The 21,342-nt window shown below is 36.4% G+C and overlaps 1 long non-coding RNA gene across 1 annotated transcript in view; it reads left to right on the top strand.

Moving 5' to 3' along the window:
* The window catches only part of LOC137766806 (uncharacterized), a 46,363-nt gene extending 27,414 nt beyond the window's left edge, over window positions 1-18,949 (top strand). Inside the window, exon 3 of the long non-coding RNA XR_011074371.1 lies at window positions 18,721-18,949. This is a non-coding gene — a long non-coding RNA (uncharacterized lncRNA). The remainder of the gene's footprint in view (window positions 1-18,720) is intronic.
* Window positions 18,950-21,342: the final 2,393 nt, after the last annotated feature.

Genomic DNA, 21,342 nt, shown 5'->3' with positions numbered 1-21,342 from the left:
CTCACACATGAAGAATCTAGAGGGAACAAAGCAGTCTAGAGATGGTGCCTCTAATGTCATCAGACACCCAGCCTTTTGCTGGCCACTTCTACCTACAAAGGAGAGTAGGATATATAGGGATTTTTTTTTTTTAAGAATAAGGACATATTACCATTACATGAAATTTCTTAAAATCTTATATGTTCTGGTATAATGTTATAAGTCATAATCCTAGTTATTACTTTAAAATGTATATCTCAGAAATAACTAATTTTCTTGTCAACTGCATTATTATGAACTTTCATCAAATCTTTAACTGTGGTCATTTTTAAGTCTTTTGTCATTTACAGACAGTTCTGGGTGTACTCTGATGCTTTTGCAAATATGTTCCTATAAAAGGGTTTCATCTTCAAGAAATTCATGGAAAAGACTCTGACAAGTACAGGTTTCTGGTAACTGACTGTACTGCTGAACTGAATGAATAAGCATTTTCAGAACTCTAATGAAAAACTGATGAACTCATAAAAGTGCTAACAAAAGATCAAGATGAAAAAAAAATTAATAACATGGGACTGAGTGAACTGATGAGGATGAGTATAATTTTTGTGACTTTCTGTCTGAATTAAAAAAAAAAAAATCCCACGAGGACTCAGAGGCAAAGAATATACAAATCAATTTTCACTGTAAAGTAAAGGAGCTGTTACAGTGGAAAAAAAAAAAAAGAATAAGGACATATTACCATTACCAGTAAATATATTTGTGTGTGTGAGCAGATTCAAGATATATTTTGGAGGCAGTAGCCACAGGACTTACTAATGGCTTAGGTAGGGGTGAGAGACAGCACCCAAGATAACTCCTAGGTTTTTTGACTAAACTAGGAGGAGAATGATGCATTTACTGAGAAGAAGGAAAACAGGGCTTTAAGAAGAAAAACCATAGTTAAAATGTAAGTTCTTTAATAAAACTTGCAAGCTGATTGAAATTTGGCATGGAAGAGAAAATGGGCAAACCCCCCCCACAAATAATCATGAATAATAAGCAATTTTTAAAAAACTACAGAGAAGGAGGTACAGAAACAAGTTTATATACACACAGACACACACACAATGTAAGTCAACTCACAATGGATGGGTAGCATAAGCATGAAAATAAACGGTTCTTGTTATAAGCTACCAAGATTCTAAGTTTGTTACTTTTGCACAACCTAGCTTATTCTGGTTGATATACTGTGAAAGCACACACACAAAATAATGAGATAGGTATCCCCATGTACTTACAGGGAAAGTTTGCTAAGAGGTATTATTAAGGGAAAGAAACAAATTCTAAAATAGTACAGTCGGTATAACATCACTTACGTGATATAATATCAACCCCACCCCACAAAATAGCAAACTATATATTTCTCAGATATATGTATGTTAATGCATAGAAAAAAATCTAGAAAAATACGCCTGAAACCGATAAGAGTTTATCCTCCTCTAGGGGGAGGCTTAGTTAGAAGGAGATTTTTGCTTTATCTATTATTAAAATTTTTTTAACTTTAAAAAATGTGAAACATCACAATATGAAAGAAATTATATACTGTATATGCACATCTTAAAGAAGAGAAGTAAAAGTGTAAATGGTTATCAGTGTCTCTCCCACCCAGCTGAGAAAATAGAACATCACCTATACCAGTGAAGACCTCTGGGGACCCCTAAATGATTGCTTCCCCCACCTCCCCCAGAGAAATAACCATTAACCTGAGGCTAGTGTCACTCACTCCTTGTTTTTGGTTTAAGTTTTTTTCTGTGGAAAAAAAATATACAGTCTTATATAAGTAATATATAAAAATAATACTTATTACTGTAAGTAATAATATGTTATTAAGTAATATATTGTTTACTAAGTAGTAAGACTTAAGTAACATATTATGAATGTATAAAAAGTAATATATATATTTCTAAGTAATACATCATTAACTTTATTTTCTACTTTATCAATTTCTGCTTCTATCTTTATTATTTCCCACATTCCGCTTTTTCTGCTTTGTCTCCTGTTGTTTTTGTTGTTGTTTGTTTTTTTATAATATCTGAAGGTGAATTCTCATTTATTCTCAGTCTCAGTTATTAGCATTTTTTCTTTTCCATATAAGCATTTAAGTCTGTAAATTCCCCCAAAGTATCACTTTAATTGCATGCCACACATTTTTTTACTCATTTTCTAATTACCATTATAATTTTTTTCTTTGATCCATCAGTTATTTAGAAGTATTTTCCTAAATTTGCAAATATATAGAAGTTTTAAGTTATTATTTTGTTATTTATTTCTAACTTAATTTTATTGTGGTCAAAAATACTGGTTCTTGGACAATTATTGAGATACTTTATGTCCTAGTACATGGTCATTTTTTGTCAAAGTTCCACATACATTTGGAAAGAATGTGTATTCTTTAATAATTGAGTACAATATTCTGTATCTATTAGGCCAAGTTTTATAATTGTTTATTCAGATCTTGTCTGCTTGAACTATTGATCAAAGAAGGAAGAATGTTAAAATCTTCAACAGTGACATGATCATTTCTTCTTGAACTTTTGATGATTTTTGCATCCCATATGTTGAAGCTATCTTTAGTGCTGACAGGTGTAAAATTTTTGTATCTCGTGATTGGACTGGATTTTTTTTCAATAGGTAGTGACCTATTTGATCTCTAGTAATATTTTTTTCTTGAAGTTGAATTTGTCTGTTTCTAATATAGCCATCTCAGTTTCCTTTTGGTTAGTGTTTACTTGCCTTCCTTTCAACCTTTCTGTGTTCTTATGGTGAGATGTGTCTCTTCTTAATAGCAAAGAGTTGAACTTTAAAAAATTCAATTGACACTTTTTGACTACATTAGAAGAATGTAGTTTCTTGATACTGATTGTGATTTATTTATCATTTTATTTTTATATTTTCTGTTTGCCCCACTTTTCAATGTTTTCACTCTTTTCTTTGTTTTAGTTGACTACACTTTTTCTTTCCCTTATTCTTTTTTCACCTTTATTGGTTTGGAAAGTATGGAATCTAATTGTACTTTTTAATGGTTACTGAGGTAGGCAGAATTCTGAGATAGCCCCCCAAACTCCCATCCTGTCATTTATAATTCCCTTTCCATGAGTGTGGATGGGACTGTGAATATAATGGATATTACTGTCTTGATTAAGTCATATGGCAAAGGTGAAGGAATTTTGAAAGTATAGCTAAGGTTCCACTTTAGCTGATTTTGATTTGATCTAAAGGGAATTTACCCTGGGTGAGCTTGACCTAATCAGGAGAACCCTTAAGAGGGACTGGGCCCTTCCAGAAAAGGGAAATTTGAAGCAGCAGATTTATCTTGCTGGCCTGGAAGAACACAAGCAGTCATATTGTGACTTGCCTAGTGCGCAGCCACTGGTAGCTGAGGCCTCTGGCCTACAATCACAAGAAACTGAATTCTGTCAGTAACCTGAATGAGCTGGGAAAGGACTCTGAGCTCCAGATGAGAATCCCAGCCTGGCCAACACTTTGACTGCAGCCTTGTGAGACCCTGAGCAAAGGATTCCACTATGCCGTGCCTGATATCCTGACCCACAGAAGCTGAGAAACAGAAATATATATTATCCTAAGCTGCTAAATTTGTGGGAATTTGCTATAAAGCAATTCATATGAATGAATATAGTTACCTTAGAAATTTCAACATTTATATTTAACTTAATGTCTGAAGAATAATCAATGTGGTTATCCACATTTAGGAAAAAAAAGAACCTTAGAATGTTTTAACTCCCTTTACCACTCTTTCATTATACATTCTATTGTTGTCTAGGTGTGTCTAGCTTAACTTTTTTAACCATCAAAGTAAACACTATCATTGGTTTATTCAATAAATGTTTGCTTAGGTTTATCTACATGCTTATCATATTCTTTGCTCACCATTTCTTCTTACACTCAGACTTTCTCCTGTGCTTATTATCCCTCATCCTGAAGTACGTTCTCTAGAAGATCTTAGAATAAGGGTTTGCTGTAATAAAAGCTCTCAATTTTTTCCATCAGAAATTAACTTTATTTTAACCTCAGTTTGAAAGATAATTTGCTGTATATAATAGTATATTTTGACATTTATCTTCTCTCAGCACATTAAATGTACCATTTCACTGTCTTCTGGCTTCCTTTGTTGCAGTGGGAAAATCTATCAGTTTAATACAGTTCCTTTATAGATAACACTGTCTTTTTCTCTAGATGCTTCTAATATAGTCTCCTTGCTTTTGGTATTTTAAATTTTCACTATAATATGGCTAAGTGTGGATTTTGTTTTATTTATTGTTTGCAATTCTTTCTGTTTTCTGAATCTGTGTATTGGTATTTCTCATCACTAGAGGAAAACAAGAAATTCTCTCCTCAAATTTCAGGATTTCTCAGCCATTATCTCTTTGAATAGTATAATTTCTCCCTTCATCTTTGTTATCTCCTCATGGAACTGCAGTGTGTTGGAACTTCTCTCTCTGTGTCCTCTATGTCTCTTAATATTTCTTTTGTAGTTTCATTCTTTGTCTTCTTCTGCATTTGTCGTAATTTCCTCCAATCTGTCATGTATTGTCTCTTCAAATGTGCCTAATCTACTCTTTAAGCTATCCATTAAATTTCTAATTTTAATTATTACATTTTTAATATGTAGAAATTCTATTTGGTTCTTTTTCAAATCTGGCCAATTCTGATAGCTTATAGTTTGGCATTCTTCTAATAATCTTTAAAATTTTTTCTTTAAATACATTAAAATACTTATATTTTATTCCATACCAGACCATTCCATTATTTGAAGATTTTAATGCCTGACTCTGCAGTGTGTTAGTTCTGCTATTTCCTCATGCATCTAAAGTCATATTCCTTGAAAATGTATATGTAGATTTGAATTTAACAAGTATTCTTTTGAGGAGGGTTTGGATTTGCTTCCTCTACATATTAGGGATACTCCCAACTACATTTTTGGCTTGGGGCTTTTTTGGAATGTACAGATAGTATGAATTCCGGTTCTAAACACATGTGAAAGTAGGTTTATGATTAAGAATTCTCAGGCCTTTTTCTTCTTTGTTCAGCTCTGCCGAGAGTCCAAGTGAGATTGGCAAATATCACCACTAACACTCTGTTGGGTGGGATTTTTCTAATTCAGCCACTTAAAGAGTCATCCTTGAAGGTACCCTATTCTAGCTCCCACCTTGCTTTGGACCCCAGTTTTCTCTTCAGCCCTGTTACATTGAGCCCATTAAAACTTGGGCCATTGACCACTAAGGATCACATAAACACTCAGGGCTTTGCCTAACCCTACAGATTTTGCTTTCTTTTTCCCCAACCTCTGAAAAATTCCCTTAATTTCTCACCAGCTCAGCCTCAGACAAACATACATAAAAAGTGTTTGTTGGGCTTCCCTGGTGGCGCAGTGGTTGAGAGTCTGCCTGCCAGTGCAGGGGACACGGGTTCGAGCCCTGGTCTGGGAGGATCCCACATGCCACGGAGCGGCTGGGCCCGTGAGCCACAATTACTGAGCCTGCGCGTCTGGAGCCTGTGCTCCGCAACAGGAGAGGCCACGATAGTGAGAGGCCCGCGCACCGCGATGAAGAGTGGCCCCTGCTTGCCACAACTAGAGAAAGCCCTCGCACAGAAACGAAGACCCAACACAGCCATAAATTAAAAAAAAAAAAAAAAAAGTGTTTGTTTGTTTTGATATTTTATATGGCATTTTTACATGTGCTATACTGGGAAGGATTTTACTTAAGACCTAGTTCATCATATTTCTAGAAATTCTTTAAATTTTTAGTGAGAATGTACTCATATTTTAGAATTTTAGTTAAAGACATATTTAAGATATATTAAAATATTAGAAGAAAATGTTGAAGAACATGTTAATAACATTGGTGATATACGGCCTTCTTAAGCTAAAATTCCCAAAATTATAAAGCCTATAAAGAATTAATATTGATTAATATATTTAACTGAATAAGCATTTAACATTTTTGTATGCAAACACCTTAAACAAAATCAAAAGACCAAAAGAGCTATAGAAAATATTAACAATGTATAATGAAAGTTTCATATACATAATACATAATGAATTCATACAAGTCAATAAAAAAGACACACAGATGAATTAGAAAATGAGCAAAGGACATGAACAGACAATTCATAAGAGTATATACAAATGGTCAAATATTATGTAAAATTATGCTGGATGTCACTGGTCACCAGAGACCTTAAAATAGTATCTTAAAATAGTAAGATACCATTTTTCACCCATCAGATGACAATTGATAGTATGTTAGACTGAATCACTATTGGGGGAGTACAAATTGATACCTGCCTTTTGGAGGGTAGTTTGGCAATATATCTATTAAAATTTTAAATATATTATTTTGGGGGATTTTGAACTAATGGTTAGAGGATATACCCACTCCTGATAAATCCTCAGTAATTAATATTTTCTTTATATAAGTCAGTGAGTGAAAAAGTTCTGAACTCCAAGAGACAGATATCAGAAAAGTTTTTCAGAGAAATCACTTTATTTCCTTCTCAAGATAATATTAAGTGTTCAGATAGTACTCACTCTGGTTTCTCACCACTCAGATAGTAAGGTTTTCCACATTAACTGTTGAACCGTGTCCATGGAACAGATACAAGTCTTGAGATCTATTACCTTGGCTATGACCCGATAACTGATTCTCTTGATATGACCCACCTTCCCCTTCTTGAGCAAGATGATAGACAGTAATGACTTATAACAACATTTCCTTTCTCATTGGAAGTACTGAAGGCAGCTTCCCCTGTTCATTGACAGAGGTATCACAAAGTAGCAGGGATGCAAAAATCTTCAAGACACAATGCAAATGCATGGGAAAGGGCTCGGAAGGATATTTTCCATATTGCTATGCTGTGGAAGAAGATAGCCACAGGATGTCAAAGGGATGTTAAAGGACATCATATGGTTTCTATCTATGGTCATACAACTTACATAAATTATCTCCTTGGACAGGAACAGTCTGAGTCTTGCTATGTCATTCTGCTCTAGTACATTTTAGCAAGTCTATTTGGTTTACAAGCAAGGAAACATTGTATGGCAAATGGCCAAGATAGCCTCTTCCTCAGGATATTCCCCAGAACCTACGTGTACCCTTTAACCTAGCAAGTCAATCTCTAAGGATCTATCATTAAAAAACACTTGCACATGTATCCAAAGAAGCGTGTAAATAAATGGATGTTCATTGTTTCATTGTTTATAACAGTGAAAAATTGCAAATGGACTATATGATCATCAATAGAGAAGTTAAATATATTTTAAATGTATTTTGGTTCCTCTGTGCTACAGAATGCTTGCAGCAGCTAAAAGAACACGGAAGATGTATGCATAGTGACATAAAAGGGTATCAAGCAATTCAGTGGGAAAAAAAAAAGCAAGTTGCCGAGCAGTACACAACAGCATAAAGTTATTTAGTTTAAATATGTATATTAATATATATTAGTATACACATATATATATCTATTTTAGTAGATATATAATATATATACAGAAATACATGGGAAAGGGGGTGGAAGCTATTCCCACACTGCTATGCAATGGAGGAGACTACCATGGAGTGGTAATGGGCTTTTACAGTCGCTTTGTGTTATTTTATCATGTTATATTGATAATATTTTCATGTAGTACTTAGGTAATTCAACAGTTTTTAAAATAATTTGTTTTTATGAAGAAGAGGAGAGGTTGTTTAAGATTAAAGGAGCTGGAGGGGGATGCTTGATCTGTGTCCAGGCCAGCAGAGATAAGAGGTAAGAGAAAGTCTGAAGTGAGGATTTGAGGGCAGAACTTGTTGGAGTCGTGCATTCATTTTGTTTCATTCCAAAAACTTTTGTTGTGCATCTACTATATTATATACAAGGTATTGAGCAAAGGAATATTCAGAAATGAAAGTTATAATGCCCTGCTCTCCAGAGGTTCACAGAGAAGTAAACACATATTCATAATGCAGTGAGATGAGCAGTAAGACCCAGTTATGCCTGGTGAATCAGAAAAATACAAAGGATGGGAGAAGCCACCTGTGTCCATCCAAGTACAAGAGTTGGCTTTCTGGCCTTCCACTGTCCCCCAGTGACCACTATGTATACTGCCATGGTTGGAAGCCAAGACTGACCCTGTGTGTGCCATGTGCGTTACATCAGGAATTATAGGAATTCTAGCAAAGTAGGATCTGTGCTGAGGGTGGACAACAAGGTCTCCTCCATAACTAACAAAACTTTCTGAGCTATAATGACATGGACAACAGGGTTTTAGTACCTTTAGCCATTTCTCTCCACCATTACTGTGCCCTTTCTGTGATACTTTCAATTTATTTAACAATATATAATATCTTTTGTTATTAAATTAAAGATCTGAAATTTTTAATGCAAATGCTATCTGAAAGCTATTCACACTGAAATATACATAATCAATTTGTAGGCAACAAATACGGAACAAATTAATGAATGACCAAATAAACGAAATCAGATCCTTACAAAATTTGATAAAATGGGGAAAGGGGGAAAAGTACTGAATAACTGCTATAGCAGATTGATATTATGGTATCAACCATATATTTTTCATTTTCCATACTTCCCATTTGTTCTGTGACCTCTTCCTCAACTTCAGGCAGCAGAGGGTAGCTCCTTCTATGGCCTTGGGGAAGGAAGGCACAACAGAGAACAGAGAACTAAAGAGTCCATTTTCACTCAGCTCTTGAGTTTCAAACTAGATTTTAAAAATTCCTGGCACAGACAGTAGATTAAGAGAAAGGGTTTTTAAGGATCAAAAGATAAAACTAATGCCATAAACATTTGATTTTTAAAGAAGACATGATATCAGAATGAGTTGTCCTTCCTGTATTAGTCTGCTAGGTCTGCCATAACAGAATACCATAGACTAGGTACCATATAACAGAATACCATAGACAGAAACTGATTTTCCCACAGTTCTGGAGGCTGGAAGTCCCAGATCGATGTGACGACAGGGTTAGTTTCTGGTGAGGCCTCTATTCCTGGCTTGTAAACTGATGCCTGCTCACTATGTCCTTACCTGGTCTTTCTTCTGTCTGTGCCTTCCTGATGTTTCTTCCTTTCTTATATGGACACCAATCCTTTTGGATTAGAGCCCCACCCTTATGACCTCATTAAACATTTATAGGTCTTAAAGGTCTTATCTACAAATACAGTTACCTTGGGGATTAAGGCTATATGAATTTGCATGGTGGGGTGAGACACAATTCCGTCCATAACACTTCCTTAAATTTGTTAGATGTGCTCTGTCCAAAAGAAATATAATGCAATTTAAATTTTCTAGTAGCTACATTTTTTAAAGTAAAAAGAAAAAGTGAAATTAATTGTAACACTATCTTATATTTAATTCAACATATCCAAAACATTATAATTTCAACATGTATGTAAGCTATACTAAAAATATTAATGAGATATTTTACAATATTTCCTTCAAACTAAGTCTTTGAAATTCGTGTGCATTTTCACTTTGGGTACATCTCATTTTGGACTGGCTACATTGTAAGAGTAACCACATATGACTAGTAGATACTGTAGTGTTAGATAATCTCCAAGCTGAAGAGAGAGAAGGGTCAAATAAGAGAGCAAGGGAGAGTGGCTCAAGATATGGCTGAGGTCCCAGGAGCAGGGGGGTGGGGAGGAGTCACGATGACTGATAGAATCCTCAAAGAGGTTTGGGGATCTGAGAGCAGAAGGACCTGTGTTCACTTCTCAGATGGGACCCAGGTAAACAGGAACAGGTAGAAGTAGCAACCAGATGTGTCTAAGACAGCCCCCCAAGTCTCCAGAGTGACACTGGAGGACATCCAAGTTTCCCTGTCCCTAAGAGAGGTGAAGACGTGGCTCAGGGAGGATCACCGGAGTCAAGATTAAGGAGCTGCTATAGCAGGACTGATGACTGGGGACCATGGGAACGTGGACATGAGCAGTGAATGTCAACCTAAAGGGGCACTGGTGAACCTGACGCTTCACCTTGTGTCCCCTAGAACTTAGATGCCACTCTGGGGAGATGGGGTGGGGGAGGGGAGTTCTGAATTCATGGAATTTACCAGAAGTGATGAAAAAAACTCAGATGTAAGCTTATCTGCAATCTACTGAACTATATTTCCACTATCAGGCAGAAAAGAAGCTTGAAATAACAAGTTCAGTGATAGTTTTTTTTTTTTTAATTAATTTATTTTTGGCTGCGTTGAGTCTTTGCACGCAGGCTTTCTGTAGTTGCAGCGAGCAGGGGCTACTCTTCACTGCAGTGCACGGGCTTCTCATTGCGGTGGCTTCTCTTGTCGCAGAGCACGGGCTCTAGGCGCACGGGCTTCAGTAGTTGTGGCACATGGGCTCAGTAGTTGTGGCTCACAGGCTCTAGAGCGCAGCCTCAGTAGTTGTGGCGCACGGGCTTGGTTGCTCCGCGGCATGTGGGATCTTCCCTGACCAGGGCTCGAACCCGTGTCCCCTGCATTGGCAGGCGGATTCTTAACCTCTGCACCACCAGGGAAGCCCCAGTGATAGCTTTTTAAGTTCAGTTTTGTGAAATGAAAACATAGCTCTGGGTACTCCAGACTGCGCAAAGGGAGCAGTAACTACCAAGAGGGTGAAAGGGTCCCTCAAAGTGCAGCCAGGGCTTTAAAGCCATCTGGCAGGGAGGCCTCCTTCAAGGCCCCACACCTAGCCCAGCAGAGGGAACGTGGACCCAGGAGGAGCCCAGGACACTTTGTGTACATAATTTATTCTGACCTTTCTTGTTTTGTTTTTTTTTTTCACACCTTATTTCTTCCCTACTGTCCCCATATCATTCCCCAGAATTAACTGTCCCTTCCTCTTTGTGGGTGCTCCTGGGAGAGCAGGAAATTAGGGTTGTGAAACTGTCGGAATTTAGTGCCTGAGGCCAGAGACGGTACACAACAGAAAACAAAGGACTTCTCAGTTTAGCTCTTCAATAGATTTGATTGGCTTCTCCAACTCACACTGCCAGCTTCAAGATTCCCAGGTTTGTGGCTGCTTGTTTTTTCCCTGGAACAGACCTTGTTAAGCCCTTTTCCCAGGGCGGGACTCCTGGGGTACCAAATTCAGCCTTACTCTCAGGCTGCCTGAGAAAGCGGGTGTCTCGTTAAATTTGTCACCCAAGGTGCCTCACTGCCTCCCCCCAGCCTAGGCCTTGTGGCTTTCTCCCACCAGGAAGTAAAACTGTTTCCTGCCCCAGTGCCTCCTGTGGTCTGCCTTTGTGGGCATCCTTGCTGTTTGCTCCTCTGTGTCCGAGGTCTCTCCTCTACACACACATCCTCATGAACAGTGAAGAAGCCGCAAAGCAGCAGCAGGTCAACCTTGTATATCACCCACTGGGTGGGAGGACATCTTTTTTTTCTCAGTTTTAGAATTACAGCATTTTGGACCTAGAAGAGACTTTAATGATCACGTAGTTTTATGAGCGTTCTAATGTTCAGGATTTTGAGATTTTATGTTTGTTCATTTGCTTGTTTTACTTTGGAAATTCTCAAAAGGGCTATTAATGAAGGTATTTCTGTAACAAGTAGCTTAGAGAGGAAAAGTCATTCCCAGGACTGTCACCTATTGAGAAGACAGTAAAATCCAGGTCAGCTCAAAACCTGGAGCTTCCAGCAATCAGTGACACGATAATCAGAGCATTGGTAATAAGAGAGTCATAGCTAGACCAATATGTAGTGGAATGATTGGGTTCAAGCAAATATGCCCTTAAGGATTGGATGGGACCAAAGACAATATTAAAATAAATAATTTTAAGCTAAAATTATGAAATCTCTAGACGAACAGTTTCAAAGAAACTAGAATAAGTAAAGTCAACTAGAGTACGTAATTCTATATCCACACTACGTCAGAGACTGACATACTGTCATTGCTAAGTGAGTCTAACATAGCATTTCCCTCCAAACACCAGCAACTGGGCTCTATATTTAGCTAAGTTTCTCAATCCTAGGAAATCCATTCAAACATGACAGTAATGAGTGAGCAGTTTTTTAATATCTACTCTGTATATTGTTATCTAATAACATTCAGAACTTTTAACCTTCAAAGCATTTTATAAGCACTTGATGAAATATCCTTCACCATTCACCTAAGTCTAAAAATATCATTATAACATTTTATGGGTGAGGAGCCAATACACAGACATCAGTGACTCATCGTCAAGAGAGCCAGGATTTGCACCCAGTCATTCTGGGTCTCCAGTCCAGTGACTACTTCATGTGGACAGCCTCACTTCCTCTGCCAAGAGATGAGTCAGTTAATTAATCTGATGGCAGAAACATCATTTTACTAATTCAATTTTTTCTCAATTAATTCTCTAAAGACTAGAGTACATCACACTGGATTCGTCCAACAGAAACGTTTGAATTTATGTTTATGTACATTTTAGATATATATGTTAAGTTTCTCAGCTACATAAATTTATTTCCGCTCATTCTGGATTTCTCAAGAAACCTGAACTTACATAAATATTTTTAAAGAGGTAATTTAATTCAAAAGATTAAATAAAGCTAGTTAAACAAAATATAATCATAATTAATTTTAAGAAAACATTCTTAAAGGGTGGTTCAGAAAAAAATCAATTACAAAAGGGGCTGCCAATATTTGTCAAGTAATGAAATTGTCTTCCGAAATTTCTAAATAATACTTCAGAGAAATTAATAAATATCTGTAAAATTATTAATAAATCCATCTAAAGATTATTGTTCAGATTTTACCTAATAAAACATACTAGTGCTTCCATTACTGGAGTTTTATTTTTCTGATTCTAAATGTACATGATGACATACCTTCTTAAATAAATTCTGCTGGTGTTTCATTTCCTTTGTAGCTATCAAAATAATTGTCATTATTATATGACCTAACATTAAATTTTAAATAAAGTTGGCATTTCATTTATAATATGATGCTGGAGAGTCTACTTATTAACTACAAATTCAAAGCATCATGAAATCAAATATAAAATACCACGGTCTTATTCATTAGCCATATAACAAAGATTAACTACCTTCTCTTAACTGTATAATTTTTCATCCAAACCAAAGAAACATTCAGCTTAGTCATGAGAAAGGTTAAAAGACGGAAGCTCCTCTTGCCAAGAATGAACAGTAAAATGAATCAAAAAGTATTGATTTAATAACAGGGACCAGTGTTCAGGTGGATATGGCTAGAAGTCAAATACAGGAGGACTTCTGTTTATGGGGAGAGCTGCAACTTCTCTCTCACACCTATTTAGCATCAAGCTTTATGTTAATACAGAAATTTATAAGAGCAAGCCAAAACGGTGGCAAGGAAGTCTGTCGGACATAAAATAACATTGTGTCTCTTATTTTGAAGTCAGTGCAAAAATTAAAGATAAGAATGAAGAGCTAAAGTCTTTTATCCATTAATTCAAGGGCAAACACTTGAAAGGTAACTGGAACGAAGGTGAATCCGTTCTGGGAAGTAAATTGGGAACTCTAGATTTTTTTTTAAGGCATCTCTATTACTGATTCATTTGTAGAGCGAAGTGGGCTTTCTGCAATTATAGGATGAGTGTAACTATGAAATGTTATTATTCAAACAGCAGAGTTTCTGTCCTAGTGACCCAGGACTCTCCCTTGGCTGTATCTGCGCAAAGTCACTGCGTCACTCTGGCCAAGTAAATTAACATATCTACGTCTCGTTTTGCTTTTCTGTAAAATGTTGGTCTCCCCAGAAGCTGCTGGAAGAATGTATTAGACAATAATTGTAAAAGGCGTTGCAATCCTGATATACTAGTTGCATGCTAAGTAATACTGATTACAAATGAAGTATCCTTCAAAAGAAACTTAAGGAAGAAAAGAAACTACTTTGGGGTTCCTCTGAGAATGACTGAGACTCAGAAAGAAACTTTGACTCAAATGTTCTTCAGCAGCTTGTGTTCAGGGGAGGAAGCTCTTTTTCAACTTTTTTTAGAAAAATACATGGGGAAGACAGAATATAAAGGAAATTATTTATACCCTAAATAATGATGCTTCCTACTAATGCCAGTGCATATGCATATATATTTATATATTTTTATATAAAATATAATATTTAAAAAAAATAAGACGATTTTAAGTAAGACTGTATTTTAAACTTTTTTGGAAAATCACCTTCATTCTCTAAGTGATTTTGCTGGTTTTGACCACATTGGGATATGAGAAATTAGTTCAGATAAGTTAGGATTATTATCATAAGAGGAATATCAATAATAATTAAGTCAGTGAGAAAGGTCTACAGAATAGGTTGGGATGGAAGGAGCATGGACTTTGGATTCAGACAGACCTGAGTTGGAAAACTGGCTCTGCCGCTTGCTGGCTTTGGACAAATTACTTAACCTCCTGAGTCCCAGTTTTCTTGTCTGTAAAATGAATAGTAATATCTCCTTCTTAGGGCTGCTGTAAGGTTTAGATGAGATTACATTTGAAAAGTACCTTATTCAGAGCCTGGCTGTCCACTAGGCACTTGTAAACAATAACTATTCTCTTTTAACTGAATCCTATACTTAAACGTGAGCCTAAATGATCCCATTTGAGAAAATCTCAGTTCATTAGCATGTTTACAGAATGGAAGCATATCAAGACTTCCACAACTACAAGTGCTATAGAAAACTCTTAAGGGATAATTATTCATTTCATGATTAATTTTAAGGTTCTACTAGTACTTCATGAATTTTATACAGGATACCCATTTTATAAGTTTCTCAAAGCAAGTATCATTTGGATGTGTATCTGTATATGTGTGTATATAAATATACACACATATAATAAATATGTATGTTTATTATTCTTTTTTGATAGAAAACCACTGACAGCCTGTGGGATATTTCCTGTATTTTCAGGATGTTAAGGATGAGACATCTGAGCTCTCACCCAGTCTAACTCTTTACAGATGAGAAAACTGAGGCCCAGAGAGTTTGAATAACTTGTCAAAAATAACAGAGTGCTAGAATTATGAATAAAACTCACGTCTCTTGACTATCAATCCAATTCTTTTAGAGCCGTTATTTTTTATGCTTATTGAAGTATGATTTACATATCATTCACAAATTTTAAGTATGTAAATTGATGACTTTTGACAAATGAATGCAGTCTACATGTCTACCACAATAAATATAACCATAAACATGCCATTCACTGTTTCTTAAACTATTTGTCGTATCTACTCAATATTTTGCAATTAAAGTATGCATATTTATAATTATTAAATCTTTTTTTTTTTTTTTACAATTTAAAGTTATACTGAGGCAGGAGATAGATGGGCCCCCAGGGCAAATGGTTTGAGTTTGTTCCTTGTGGACCAATACTCTGGGCCGGGAATAACAGGACAATTGAGAGAGGAGGCTGGGCCCTGCCCAGATAGAAGATAAGAAACCACATATTCCTCATTCTCGAAGTCAGGAGACCTTCCCGACTACACATGCACAGAAAGTCTCCTTGGAGGTCAAAAGGGGAGGGATGCTAACTGATGTCAACTGATGCTCACTACCCATAGACCTCTTTGGTAGACTCCATCTTGGCTAAGATGTGTGCGCACACATGGGAAAATCCTGAGCTATACCCAATACGGACTTTGAACCAGGCAAATCAAAATGATTGGCCAAAAGAAACCTGGAAGAAATGCCCCATAAAAGTGATTCAAACTGCCACGAGGGTGTGACTCCCTGTCTGAACCCGCCTGTGTGTCTATCCACACGTACTGTACTTCTTTTTTCCCTAATAAATACTTTACTTGTTTCACTACTTTCTGCCTTTGTGGGAATTCTTTTTCTGCAAAGCCGTAGGGCCAGGGCCTTGTCACTGGTCTAGTGGCTAGGATTCGGTGCTCTCACCACCGTGACCCGACCTCAATCACTGGCGGGAACCGAAACCGTGCTTCAAGCCCCTGCAGGCCGAGGCCACCCGAGATCAATAGGAGTAGGTAAAATAAAACTACACCTTATTCCACTCCCTGTTCTGTTCCCCAGAGGTAGCTCTTAAAAACTATTGTAAAGCCTCAAACAAATACTTTACGTCTTCTTTTTTTTTTTTTTTTTTTGGCCATACCACGTGGCTTGTGGGATCTTAGTTCCCTGACCAGGGACTGAACCCGTGCCCTTGGCAGTGAAAACATGGAGTCCTAAGCACTGGACCGCCAGGGAATTCCCACGTCTTCTTAAGATAAATGATACTGTATTATACATATTTTGATTAAAAACTTGATTATATCATCTATCATATATACACATATGCATACATATATATACACACATAGATACATACCTATTTTGCTCTATTAGCACTAAATATATATCGTTTCCTAAAGAGTAACACTGATTCTCTCATTTATGTCTTTTCTAAGCTCCCATAGCCTGGAAACTTATTTTTCCCTACCTTTCTTTGTCTAAAACAAAGCTCAGTTTGGTTTAAATTTTATACATCAAAGGGAGCACACTGTGCCTAATTATAAAATAATATTTAATGATTTTTTTTCTTTCTTTTGTCTTTTTACTTCCTAAATTACTCTACTTTCTATAATCTTCTTTTCATCAAGTATTTTATTATTCTTTATATTCCCAAACCTAGAACTGTTGGCAAAATAAACACTTGCTGTTTTTTTTTTTTTTTCCGGTTTTATTGAGCTATAATTGGCATACATACTGTGTGAGTTAAAGATGTACAACATAATGATTTGACTTACATACATCATGAAATGATTAGGGGCTTCCCTGGTGGCGCAGTGGTTAAGACTCTGAGCTCCCAATGCAGGGGGCCCGGGTTCGAAAACTGGTCAGGGAACTAGATTCCACATGCATGCCGCAACTAAGAGTTGCATGCTACAACTAAAGAGCCCATATGCCATAACTGAGGAGCTGATGTGCTGCAATAAGGAGCTGGCGAACCGCAACTAAGGAGCTCACCTGCCGCAACTAAGACCTGGCACAACCAAATAAATAAATAAATATTTTTAAAAATGAAATGATTATCACAGTAAGTTTAGTAAACATCCATCATCTCATATAGATACAAAATTAAAGAAATAGAAAAAAAATTGTTTTCCTTTTTTCTTAATGCCTTTAAATAAAACTTAAAAGGCAATACAATACACTGCTGCTTTTTTTTTAAAGTTCCTGATCAGAGATTTTAAGTGTCTCCTTGGCAGGCAGTATGCGTTATACATCTTTGTGTTCACACAGGGCTTAGTAGAGTTCTTTGGAATAGTGAGTGCTCAATACAAAAATTAATGGATTTTTCTTATGGCTATTAGTGTGTGTGTGACATTTTCTTTTTCAAAAGGGAGGGATAGGTCAACAAAATTGGATTTTGCTGTATGTAATGGTTGGAAACTACATTAAATTTATGATGACATAAGCAAATGAATAATGAAACAGTTCCTGGAATTTTAAAAAATTACCTGGCATTATATAAAGACTGGCTACCGGCATGGATGATACATACTAAAAGTCCCTTTTTCTAAAGAATGAAGGTTGTGTTTTTGTACTTAAATGAAACAATTGCCTGAAAATTTCATCACATTTCTTTCCTTATCTGCATTGAGTCTTGGACTGTGTCTCTGTGAGGTCACACATCTTGATGAAAATTGGAAAATAAGGTAACCATCAAGATGTTGACATAATCACAGCATAAATGAAAGAATAAGCATACAGTTGTAACCAGAGAAGTTATACCTATTGACTTGCACAATATTATATTTACCTGGTAAATTTACATAGTTAAGCCATTCCAACTGTTGCAATATTGCACAGCCCCTAAAATTCATGATCTTGAAGATAATGTGGCAACATGGGGGGAAATGTTTGTGTTCTAATATTTCACTAAGTAATCAGTATTCATTGTCAGATAATTTTATAGAAAAGAATTCTGCATAGAAAAAGAGCAAAAAGGAAACATATCAAAATAATAATAGTGGCTATGTTAGGGTAATGGCAGTCTGAGTGCTTCTTTCTTATCTCTAGTTATATTACTTCTGTAACAGAAAACGAGTTGACAAGTGCAAAGAAAATGAGTTCTATAAAAGAAAATATAGTAAGCATCTGTTTTTCATGGCAGCCTCAAATCTGCTCAAACCCCACATCTTATAGTTCCCCATGTGAATTCTATCCTCCTGAAGTAAATTCTAAAATTTAACATTTCATAATCTCCCTAGCCTCTGAGTCTTAGATGAGGTCCTATAACTTAGTTTCTGCCTCTCAGTTGTACCGGTCAGAAACTACCTGTAGCACAGACAGGGCCCAGACATCCATTCTGCTGGCACAGTTGGCTTCAATGTCATGGTTCTGGGGTCAGCAGTGGGAACAGTATCTTCCCCATTGCAACAAAGACTGGTGGGTTTGGGGACTGGTGGTAGCTTGGCCTAGAACCTGTTCCTCCAGCCTTTCCCATGATTCCCTGGGCTTTCTAATCTCCCTTCATAAATCCCTTCTCATTTAAATGACCTAGACTTGATTCTTTGTCTATACCTAAGAATGCTAACAGATAGAGGAGGCTAACAAAAGTAAAATTCACCTAAGAAAAGAAGAAGGAGGGTTGACATAATTAAAGACAAGATCATTCTGAACTTCAAAAGAACATTGTGATCAAATAAAATACCTTTTTAGCAGGTAAATGTCATGAGTGTCATTTCCAGGCAAAGCATCTAAGAGCTGGTGTGAGACCCTGTGGCTCTCTCTTCTGCCAACAGCCATGCGGCCTCATGTTCTGATGATGCAGCTACAAGATATCAGATCTCCCATCAGCCCAGGTACCTGAGAGACTGTGTGGAAGACAGCCTCCCACTGGCCCAGAGAGCACAGCTGATGTGAGCAAGAAATAAATCTCTGTTAGGTGAAGCCATGGAGATTTGAGAGTTAATTTGCTACTATGGCTTAGCCTAGCCTAACCAAACCTGATTAATACACAGTGGTATCAAAAATGGGATGTGTTTAATGATCAAAATAAATAAATACATAATTTTAAAAGCCTTGTATGATTATAGAACATTTTATCTAATGAAAGTAAATCAAATAAAACATGGATTAAGGATTTGTTGTCATTTTTCATCAAGTAAAGATATCTGGGTTTACCTGAAAGCAACAGCAACAAAAATGTCACACACTGTAAAACCCCCTAAATATTTAATGGTCTTAAAAACAACAAATAGGTTATGCATTTCAATTCTCATATTATAAAAAAAATAGAATTTGTGATGCATGTTAATTTTATTAAAATAACCCCCCCAAAAGCAGTATGCAATAATAAAAAAGAAAATCATATTTACTTATTGTGAAATTTTTGATGTTCTGAGGAGAGAAGTGTGAGAAAATTGCTAACAGGATTTGTTGAAATTGCTTCTGGCAAAATTAAAGAGACACGAACGCAACACTCATTGGAACAGATTCATCAGTGTCTGCTTGCTTTTGCAGCCCTTTTCCTTTTCAAGTGTTTGCTTCAGCCTGTACAACAGTAGTTTTTTCTGCTCAGTAGTAAATGACCTTTATTTCATAGAAGGTATGCTATCCTTTCACGTGAAATAGCCACTGACAAGGTTGTTTTCTATCTGTCTATTATAATCAGCACCACCCTGTCTGCACTGAGTGATCCTGGCCACTGGGCCAACACTGGCAGAAGAAGTCATCATCACAGTTCTGTTGTTTGAATGTTCCCAGTGTTCAAAGGCCCTAATAAATGATCCTTTACTACTTCTTAAAGACTAAAGGGGTTTTGAAAGAGTTGGCTTTGTTTTGTTTTGTCTATAGTACAGAAGATCAAATAAGAGAAAATAGGATTAAAGTTAAGAGAGATTTCTATTGGACATAAAGAACTTCCAGACTACCAGAATAAAAAGATACTGGAATGGAGTATTGAGGGAGAATGCATGGTCTTTTGTCAGGCACATGATTAAGAAAGACTGACTTTCTAATAAAAGGAAAAATAAACAAATGGGACCTAATCAAACTTACAAGCTTTTGTACAGCAAAGGAAACCATAAACAAAATGAAAAGACAACCTACAGACTGGGAGAAAATATTTGCAGATGATGCGACCGACAAGGGCTTAATTTCTAAAATATAAAAACAGCTCATACAACTAACTCAATAACAAAAAAACAACAACCCATTTGAAAAATGGGCAGAAGACCTAAATAGACATTTCTCCAAAGAAGACATACAGATGGCCAACAGGCACATGAAAATATGCTCAACATTGCTAATTATTAGAGAAATGCAAATCAAAACTACCATGAGGTGCCACCTCACACCGGTCAGAATGGCCATCATTACAAAGTCTACAAATAATAGACTTTTAATAATAGTCTACAAATAATAGAGGGCATGGAGGAAAGGGAACACTCTTACACTGTTGGTGGGAATGTAAATTGGTGCAGCCACTATGGAAAACAGTAGGGTGGCTCCTCAAAAAACTAAAAATAGAGTTGCCATATGATCCTACAATCCCACTCCTGGGCATATTCCAGAGAAAACTATAATTCGAAAAGATACATGCACCCCAATGTTCATAGCAGTACTATTTACAATAGCCAAGACATGGAAGCAACCTAAATGTCCATTGACGGGTGAATGGATAAAGAAGATGTGGTACATATATACAATGGAATACTACTCAACCATGAAAAAGAATGAAATAATGCCATTTACAGCAACATGGATGGACCTAGAGATTATCACACTATGTGAAGTAAGTCAGAAAGAGGACAAATACTATATATCACTTATATGTGGAATCTAAAATATGACACAAATGAGCTTATCCACAAAACAGAAACTCACAGACATAGAGAACAGATTTGTGGTTGCCAAGGGTGGGGGGGTGGGGGAGAAGGGATGGACTGGGAGTTTGGGATTAGCAGATGCAAACTATTATACATAGGATGGATAAACAACAAGGTCCTGCTGTATAGCACAGGGAATTATATTCAATATCCTGTGATAAACCATAATGGAAAAGAATATGAAAAAGAATATATATATATGTATAACTGAATCTCTTTGCTGTGCAGTAGAAATTAACAGAATATTGTAAATCAACTATACTTCAATAAAATTAAAAAAAAAAAAAAGACTAACTTTCTATAGGCAGAAAGCTAGGTCAGATACTCTCTCATAGTCTTTTCCAGTTCTGTGGTTTTATGATTGTTTAATATCACAGCAGAATTCTCTTGGCAGGAATTCCCTGGTGGTCCGGTGGTTAGGACTGCACGCTCTCACTGCCAAGGGCCCAGGTTCAATCCCTGGTTGGAGAAGTAAGATCCTGCAAGCCACATGGTGCAGCCAAAAAAAAAAAAAAAAAAAATTCTCTTGCCTTC

This window comes from Eschrichtius robustus, chromosome 6 (genome assembly GCF_028021215.1).
Source record: "Eschrichtius robustus isolate mEscRob2 chromosome 6, mEscRob2.pri, whole genome shotgun sequence".
NCBI classification, from domain to species: domain Eukaryota; kingdom Metazoa; phylum Chordata; class Mammalia; order Artiodactyla; family Eschrichtiidae; genus Eschrichtius; species Eschrichtius robustus.
Note: the sequence above shows the minus strand (reverse complement) of the source record. Positions and strands in the feature narration are given on the sequence as shown.